Raw genomic sequence first — 9,953 nt, forward strand, 5'->3', positions numbered from 1 at the left:
TCACTCTATAGACCAGGCTGGCCTCGAACTCAGAAATCCGCCTGCCTCTGCCTCCCGAGTGCTGGGATTAAAGGCGTGCGCCACCACGCCCGGCTTGGGGTTCTGACTCTTAAACACAGCTAATGCCACTTGAATTCTTTTCATTCTATGGGACTTTAATTGGACCCAGGCTCTTCAAAGTGGCTTTATTTCTGTCTGCTAATATTATAGATTACAAATATATTGCCTAGAAAAATTTGTAAAATTATAGTTAGATTAGAATTTTTCATATATTAAAATATACTGGATACTATTTAATATTTGCGTTAGTAACTCTTGGATGGCTTAAAATTATCTGAAAATTCCTTACAAAGGTGTTAATTATCTAAGTGTGACTTAAGTGTGAAGCTCAGCCTAATGTGCTGTCGAAACAGGTCAGTATGTTTTAGAAGTTCATAGTCAAGTCCAAAAGATATTTAAAAAACAAGCACCTACCACTCCAGAAAGGGAGTTTTTAACTTCTGTTTAAAAGCACCCTCTCTACTAATTCTTTACTAATAATAGGCTACATTTTCTGTGATTCTTAAATGGCCTTTAAAACTGGGCCACTGACACATGAAAATAATAACTATATATTTATTTAGCAGCTATTTAATAATGAAAGTTCCTTTATGTAATATACCACCAATGAGCCCACACAGGCCTCTAGATGAAAATTCTTGTTTCTTTTAAGAAGTCAGTTTGTGACCTTTGGATAGTAAGACCTTCTCCGACATGAGGGTCAACTGCAAATTCCACAATGAGAGTAACAGATATATACCAGGACTTTTGGCAGATTGTGGTAAGATGCAAGGTAGGAAACATCCATTGCAGGAATTGGGGTCCTTGTAAGAAGCACTTTACAAGGCCTTGGTGTGACGTGCATGGGGAGGGGTTAGGACAGAGCATCTCCTTCCTAGGCTCAGAGGTTGAGACCCATTTTTGTGCTTTAGATGCACATTACATTGGGGTAAACTGCAGGCTTGTCTTCTTGTCTTACATACATAAAGAAAGATGGTTCATGAGAAGGGCCTTGCATTTGCTTGGCTGCTTGCTGGCACACAGAAGGGTGATGTATTTTGAAAGGAAGTTGGAAGGCTCATTAATCTGGTAGATGAAGTATATGGAGCCAAGGCACCAATGCTTTACGTCCAGAGTGAAATACTAGATTATTAGAATTTTAAGAAGGGCCGGGCAGTGGTGGCACATGCCTTTAATCCCAGCACTTGGGAGGCAGAGGCAGGCGGATTTCAGAGTTCGAGGCCAGCCTGGTGTACAGAGTGAGTTCCAGGATTCCAGAGCTATACAGAGAAATCCTATCTTGAACCCCCCACCCCCGCCAGAAAGAATTTTAAAAAGAGTTTTGAGTACTCCCCCAAATTTGACATGAGTATATATTCTGAACAAACTCATTTTCTTTCTCTTTGTCTTAGAGAAGAGGAGAGGCTAAATCACCTTGCATGTATGTATGAGAGCACTCTGCTCTCCCACCGGTGGACATGAGGGATTTGAGGAGGTGATAGCACCCCATGGCTGAATGGCTTCCTTCCTCCTCTGCTTGACTGGCATTTGTGGAATAGGGTCCTGAGGATGCCTGATGAGCTGTCTGGAGCCTTGAAGGGAGAGCTGGGGTTGGAAGCACACTCGGGTCAGGGTGTCTGCTCAGTGGGTCGGTGTCACCTCCAAGACGATTAATAAGCAACCAAAGAAGGCACTTTGTGTTCCTTGCAAGTTGCAGGCACTTTGTTCCTGTATCAAAGAAAAGAACAGAATACCTAATTATAATAATCTTCTAATAATTACAATATTTTGCATTCATTTTCTCTTAAAAATCTATTTGAGTAAGTACTAGCCTTCAGAAGATGTTGGAAAATAGTGTTTAGGCAGCAGCGGCAGCCCCTGAGCTGGAGCATGTAGCACGCTGCTGCAGGAAGATTTAGTTGGTCATACACTTTGATTTCTTCGCTACTGCATAAATGTGCGCCTCAGCAACTGGCTTGGGAAGGAATGTACAGTCCAGGCTCTTACACTTGTTGGGGATATGTGGAGCATCGCTCACCATCTGGGAGAAGAGGAAGCGCTGAACTCCCAAGAGTGGGGGTGCCGGAGGCCCACACCATTCCGCCCCATCTTCCCTCATGTGAGGGTGGCTGAAGGCAGTTGTCATTTTGCTTCATCAGAGATTTAACAGTTGGGCTCCATGGGCAGGAGAGTCGACAGGAGGAACATTGCACTGTTTTCAGTGTTTTCTTAACTTTTTTAAGTGAGTGACTTTCATAGTGCTTACTGACACTTGGTATTTTTACCTTATGGAGATGATTGTTTGCCTGCGTGCGCACGTGTGTGTGTGTGTGTGTGTGTGTGTGTGTGCACCGTGTGCATGCCTCGGAGTTGGGTCCCCTGGTGCTGGGTCCCCTGGTGCTGGAGTTAACTGATGGTTACGCGTGGGAGTTGAGAACTTAACTCTGGTCCTCTGCAAAAGCTGAGCATCTCTTGCCAAAACTTAGCATTTTTTTAAAATGTGATTTTTTTTTTTAATAATTGAGAAAAAAATACTGAGTAGTGTAAGAATGAGAGAAGAAAGTTCTTTCTTATCCGGAAGAACCTCATGGTTAACTGCCATTGACAGAAAGGGGTTGTGAGCCTCCTCCCTCATATTTTTTATAATGTGTTCTATTTTGTAACATTTATTTTTAGTATTTTAAAATATTATGTGTGACTGTTTTGCCTGGGTGTGGGTCTGTATACTGCTTGTGTGCCTGGTGCCCATGGAAGCCGGAAGAGGGCATTGGCTCCCTAGAACCTAGAGTTAACAGGTGGTTGTAAGATGTCATGTGGGTGCTGGGAATCCGCTGGGTCCTCTGTAAAAGCAGCCAGTGCTCTTAATCGCTGAGCCGTTGAAGTCATCATTGAAATAGACTTGATTGTGAACATAATAAAATCCCATAGTTCATTGTCTCAGGCTGCAGCAGAGGTAAAGAACTGGTAGAGTAAGTTGAAGAAAGGCCTAGAAGGTTCATAGTCCACATGTGACCGGGCTCACAGCGTTATATTTAGGCTCTTCCTGTGCAGGCCACAGATGCTTCCTGCATATGGCAGCCCATTCCCTAGTAAACCGTTGGTAGGCTAGTGACTTAAGTATCCTTACAAGAGTTTATGTGACTGAGGAATTGTCGTCTGAAAGAGCTGCAATTGCTGTGGACTGCTTGCTGGGTTCAGCCCTCTTTGGAAGCCGTGTAGTTGCAGTAAACATTTCCCCACCAGTCATGTGCAGGACCATTTTCTTTGGTGTCTGTGTGGTTTCTGAGATTGCTCATGCTGGCACCTGGAGATAGCCATAGAGGGAGCGAAGAGCTTCACAATTTAAAATGGATTTTTGTGATTTCTGAGGTAAAGAAAAAGCAACAGTAAGTAGCAAATATCAACAACCCCCCACCCCCAGCAGCTTTTATTTGGAGGCAGACATGGGTTGTGAAGAATGCCTAGACGTACTGTGACAACCTGTTGGCTTCTGTGAGGAGCTTGTTCTGAGAAATGTGGAGGTGCTGTTACCATGTGTGCATTGTCCCATGTCTGTCATGTAGACTTGACAGATCTGTTCTGTGGACCAGTGTGCACTTTTTATGTAATGTGTTCAGTACCTTTAACACTTTTAACAGTAGCATCTGCCCTTGCTGTTTGAGGCAGTGTCTGCTGTGGCTGCAGGGTCAGGTTGGTTTATATGCTGTACAGTGCTCTTGTTCCTCATTTGTCTTCTCTGAAGTTCTTCTGTCCACTATGAAACAAGGTTTGTTGAACTTCACGTTTTTCCTGTAGGTCGGTTAATCCTTGCTTCTGGCCAGTCTCCTGTTTTCTTTCTTATTTCTGATGTATTGTATCTTTAGTGAATGATAATATCTTATCTTATTGATAAGATAATGCTCTCCATTTCACCTTCCATGGCATACCGATACTGAACATATATTTTAGAAGTCACTTTAAAGTCTTTGCATACCAAAACTTGCACGTCCTGAGCCTTGTATTCCTTATGCTTGTATCTGCTGGCATTTGTTTTTGCTGTTGAAAGTCCAGATGTCTCTCTGTAAATCTGAACCTCCTTGTCTTCAGGGTTTGCTTGTGTTTAGGTTCTGATTTTCCAGGGTTATCACCGTCCCTTCCCCTTACTCCCTTGATTTTTAAGTTTTTTTTTTTAGGGACCACGTTCCTTGTCCTGGGAGGTTGAGGGTTGCTTGGAAGTTTGTAGTGTTGTTGTTGTTATTGTTATTGTTGTTATTGTTATTTGTAGTGTTGTTATTGTTGTGTCGTTTTGCATTTCAGTGCCAGGGATTGAACCTGCAATCTTGACCATGATAGGCAAGTGCTGTATCACAGAGCTATTCCCCCAACTCTTTTAAAATGCTTTTTATTTTAGGATCTCACTAAATCGCCCTCAATGGCTTTAAGGGCTTTAAGCTTGCTCTTCAGACTGGTCTAGCCTTCAGCTTATGGGTCTTTTATTTGAGCATGCAAGTAATCAGAAATGGAAAAAAAGTCAAACAAGTAACAATCTAAATCCCTCTCTGTCTTCACTAGTTGGCTCTTCATGGGTCTACTTGGAACAGTTAGACAGACTGGTATCTGGTACAGATGCAACCTAAGGGGAAGCCCGAATCTCCTCATGCTGGTTCTGAGCCTGTACCCTGCTCTGAGCATGTGTGTGGTTCCTGACGTCCTCCCATGTGCATGCTCTTTTTGATTGCCCTAATTCCCAAGGACACCCTTGTCTTTTCCTTTTGAGGTCTCCTGGATCTATTGTATGTCTCAATTATGATGCTTACCTCAGGTAATTCTGAGCAATGCCAGCCTTTCTCCAGCTTGGATGGGTTTGGGGTTAGATATTCAACAGGTTTTTGTGACAGACTAGAACAGTTACTGAATAATGGGACAAGAAGGTCCATTCTACTCCTGTTGGGACCGGGAATTAGAATCCTAGTCAGGGAACATGGGCTGCTGCACCAGGTGAGCAAGCCAGATGAGAACACTGTAAACTTGCTTCTTATGTTTAGTTGACTTTTCCTTGACTCCAGCTTCTGTCAGTTACTTAGCGTCTGACTGATTTGCAGAGCTCTGATAGACAGTTGGCTCCTTCCTGATGTTTCAACGGGGAGGCTGCACACTTGTAGCTCTTGCCTTACCTCTGCTGTCTCCCAGCATCAATCTGTCAGACTCTGCAGGGGTCCTTTCCAGAAAGCACAGAAACATTTACATTGTAGACAGGGATGCCCTATTGCTAGCTCTGACCAGGAGACTCACCCAGCTCTGATTTTCATTATACTTTTTTTTCCCTCTGAATGCTAGTGTTGATACTTTCTGTCTTAAATAGAGAAGTATTAGAAGTAAAGAAGCTTTGATTCTTAGTTCATTCAGGATACCATAACAAAATGTTACATTGGGGGCTACATATGACCAAGAGATGTAATGTTTCTTTTTAATGGTTTTAGAGACTGAGAAGTTCAGGTCATGGTTTTGGCAGATTGTTTGGTGTCTGATGAGGATCTACTCTTTGGTTTTTACTAATGATTTAGTTTCAGGTGTTCTGTTATAGCACCAGAAGTGGACTATGGTTACCAGGAGTTTGAGGCCCTTGGATGAAAGGACAGCGCGTACCCCTTATGGTGTTTCTTGGCTGCTTTTGTTCTTGGTGGACTTTTGGTGTCCTTTCAGCCTACTTGGTGCCAAGGACAACTTATCTCCCTTGGGACTCTTCTCTAAGGGCACTGATCCCATTCATGGCAGTTCTGGGCTTAAAGACCCCACCTCTTAAGGCCGTAACCTTGGGTTGTAACTTTGGAATTTTGATGAGTTACAGATGAGCTACATTGGCCACAGCCAAAGACCATGTTTTGTGCTATTTTTCTGCTTTGAAAATGCATTTCCAAAATGACCCAAGGATAAGTCTGATTTCATTATGTACAATTTTATAGTTATATTTTTACTGGTAATTTTTTTTTTCCGAGACAGTGTTTCTCTGTGTAGCCCTGGTTGTCCTGGAACTCACTCTGTAGACCAGGCTGACCTCAAACTCAGAAATCCACCTGCCTATGCCTCCCAAGTGCTAGGATTAAAGGTGTGCGCCACCACTGCCTGGTTTATTGGTAAAACAAGTGCAGATACAGTATTATTTTGTCTGTTTGGTGGATGGCATTTGTAATTAGTTTGTAGGTTGGGAAAGTTAGAGTGGCTTGGTAGTGTTAGTCACCACTGCATGCAGGCTTTTGAGGAGTTATTATCCTCATGGTGAGGCAGTACAAAGCTGTTTATTGAGGAAAGACAGAGTCTCCTATCTCATGTGAGTGGAAAATGACCATGCCATAGTTTCAGTGTCCCAAAAGAGTTGTGCTAAAGTTTAATTGTCAGTGTGATGGGATTGGAAAGTGTTTAGTTCCTTTTCTTGTGGTTGTGGTACAAGAGCCAACAAAGCCAACTTAAAGAGGAAGGGTTTGTTCTGGCCCATGGTTTTGAGGGTACAGTCCATCATGGTGGGAGAAAGCATGGCTGCGGTCATGTGAGGCAGCTGGCCATATTATGTCTACAGTTAGGAAGCAGGGAGAGGGGAATCCCGGTAGTCTGCTTACCTTCGCCTAGATTTATTTGGAGACCTCCTTTATTTATTTTATGGGATAGTGCTGCTTACATTTAGAGTGGGTCTTCCCCCTCAGGTAGTGACTCTGGGAACCCCATTAGAGGTTTCTATCAGTTTGAATAATCAGATTGACAGTCAAGATTAACTGGGAAGCAGCAGAAGCTAAGTGAATGCATGTTGTTAACATGGCAGTAGCCCTGTCAAAGGCAACAGTATGGCAGACCTAGTGCGAGGCTCAGCTGGATGCAAAGCCTTCCCTTGGTCTAAATTTGAACGTTGGCAGTGTGAAGAGGAACCAGCAACCTCAGCCTCCTCCCTACGGATGACTGCAACAGGATGCTTCTCTAGGAAGACTTCCTGCTGAGACAGCTAAAACTACTCCTCTGCTCTGTACAGAATAATGCACTGAGACTCCAGGCTGGTCTGAGGTTGTTGGTATGTTTCCATCAGTTCTAGACCATCCCACCTGATCCCAGCGTCTCTGTATGTGTGTCTGTTCTCTTCCTCCCTCCCTCCCTCCCTCTCTCTCTTTATTTCTTTTTTTCTTTCTTTTAATTCCCTCAAGGCCCCAGACAGGTTTCCCTGACCACACTGGACAATGAATGAACCATCACAGAAAGTGAGACTTTTTGGAAGGTAGACCAAACCATGCAGGGTGTGGCAATTAACATCACGGAAAGTGAGACTTGTTAGACAGTCCATGTGGGAATGGGACAAGTTCGGCTTAAGTGGGCTCTTTGTGAAAGCTGTGTTCCTTCTTCTGGTCCCTGTCCTGTATTTCCCTACTTTTCTGCCTGCCATGGTTACAGCAACAGGTTTCTTGCTGGATACAACTGCCAGGCTCTCAGACTTCTCGGCTTCCAGAGCTATGAGCCAAATCACTTTCTATTTACAACTTTGCCAGTCTTAGATACTCTGTTATAGCAACTGCAGTAGATTAAAATAGACCGTCTTAGTGGAAGTTTAAGGTCCTTGGATGAAAGAATAGTAATATCGTCTTTCTGGTGTCTCTTGATGACTACTTTTGTCCTTGATGAAGCATTCATGTACTATATTCTTAATTTCCAGAAGTATAGTGTATGAATTATCATATATTTACCCTGAAGACTGAGTTGGAGTCAGGAGGGGAATGGGTTGCAAATAAATTGTGACCGTAGTATGGTGTTAGCGAATACCCTCCTCTCAGCTATCTTTCTTCAATCTGTCTTGTTTGTTTAGGTGGGTGTAAACTGAGCTATAATTTGGTAGAATTTTCTCTAAAGCCACAGGTAGCAGTTTACCTGGCTTCCCTGCTTAAGATAATCATAGGAGGTTTGGTACAGGTTGGACTACTTAGTTCCAGCATGTTCATTCCAGGGGTTGCTTGTATCCAAAGCTGCCTGTTGGTACCTTAATACCTGGATGTCCTAAAACATATCGTCTTGTTGGCGCCCCCTACTGGTGAGGGAACGTGTGGTGTAGGCAGGTGTAGCTACCTGAAAGTGTCAATGCCTTGTGCTCTACGGAAGTGGTAATGTTGGTGTAGAAGGCAGGTCTCGGGTGTCCAGGGCTGTCAAGTGGGTGGTAAGGAACAGCAGAATTAGTGCATGGGAAAGAAGAGGCCACTTAGGATCTAAGATCGTCACTATTACAGCAGCATGTCTGTTTGTTTGTATGTCTTCCTTTCGATTTTGCTCATATGTTGTATATTATTTTATTCTTTGTGATGCTGGGGATTGATTCTAGGGCCTTGTGTTTAGTAGGCAGGCACTTCCCTCCTGGGCTATACTCCAGCCAGCCCACTGTCTCTTTTGAAATAGTGACTTAAAACAAGAACCTCCGAAATGTGGCCTCATTTTTTCCTCCCCTCCTCTTCATCTCTTTGGTTTGCCCTGCAGGCGCCCATTGGAGAGAAGACTAAGGCTAGCTTAACTGTAGGGCCAGGTTCGGGGAGAGGAAAGGGCTAATGATGGTTCCGAGTGAGTACTGGGAAGAGTCTGAACCCCAGGGGTAGGGAGGAGGAAGTCTAGCAAGTACTCTAGTAATTGACCTCATTCCTAGCATGGCTGGATGGCACTCCGTCGCAGAGTTGGAGACTGAAAAGGATCAGAGGACTGTGGACTCGGCTTGAGGCACTTTCAAACCTCTGCTGCTCTCCCAGAATTGAAGCCGAAGCCTGCGGGATGATTTGACTTTCTGGCCCTGAATAGGCAGAGCCAGTGGGGAGTCGGGTAGGGAGCAGAGCTGGCCTGCTGCTCTTGCTTTCCCCACTGTAGACAGGAGCATTGCGGGCAGACAGGAGCACACTTCCTTCCACATTAGCCTGTGAGCGAATTTACAAAGGTAGTGGGGCTGTTAGTGAAGGCAGTCCTTTTGAAATTTCTCTATAATTTTGTCCAATCTGTATTTTTTGGTTAGAGCTAAGGCACGGACCAGAGAAATGACATTATACCACATTGAGTCCTGTGTAAGCTGCTTAGCTCTATCATCTACCATCAGTTCCTCAGCTGATGTGGGAGGTAATTATAACCCCCCCCCAAGGCAAAATGAGTATGTGTTTGGGGCTTAGCATAAAGGAAATAATATATAAATGTCAGTAGAAACCAACAAAGGAGTGATGGGGCATAGCATGCACACAGCAGAGTGATGGGCGCTGTTCCACCTGAGGCCTTCAGCAAGTCCAGTGTGTGCTTCTGTATTATTAATTTGTACTATTTTGCCCTTAGACTTTTATTGTTGGACTTAATTCTATTTTGTGGGCATTCTTTCCCGCGTATTAAAGACAGACATAAAAGGTGCAGATGTCAATAGGTTTTTCTGAGCCCTTTAATTCCAGATCAGCACCTGGAGCTTGACCAGACAGTTGGGCCAGTCGTATCTTCCCCACGGCACCCACCATTCACTAGATCCAAGCACATTTGGCAAATGTGTGGCTGGGATAGGAGGGGTTGAAAATGCACATGGTAAGGTGCTGTCATTGCTAACATGAGCTGCTCAGTGCTCACATGTTACATAAAGAGAATGGTGGTTAGTACGAGCATTCCTCAGGACGGTGGCTTCATAGTTTATGACAATTTTTCATGTGGAATTTGTTGACTTATGACCATCTTAAATGGTCTGAGTCTCGCAGAAAGTAATTTTAGATTTTGACCACTGGTTTTAGTGTACAATTGTATTTAGCAAAAGGTTCAGGTTTTTTTGTTTGCATGAACAGAGTGAATAAGTTGATAAAGTAGTCTGCCTTTTCTTTTTTTTTTTTTTCTTTTTTTTTTTTTTTTTTTTGGTTTTTTGAGAAAGGGCTCTCCTCCTTCCTGCCTGCGACCTGCTCTCCACT

At 43.7% G+C, this 9,953-nt stretch overlaps 1 protein-coding gene across 1 annotated transcript in view; it reads left to right on the forward strand.

The window, feature by feature from the left end:
* Positions 1-9,953, forward strand: part of Xkr6 (XK related 6) — a 54,026-nt gene that overhangs the window by 10,033 nt on the left and 34,040 nt on the right. The gene's annotated exons all lie outside the window — the stretch shown is intronic.

Source organism: Mus caroli, chromosome 14 (assembly GCF_900094665.2).
Source record: "Mus caroli chromosome 14, CAROLI_EIJ_v1.1, whole genome shotgun sequence".
Classification (NCBI taxonomy): Eukaryota; Metazoa; Chordata; class Mammalia; order Rodentia; family Muridae; genus Mus; species Mus caroli.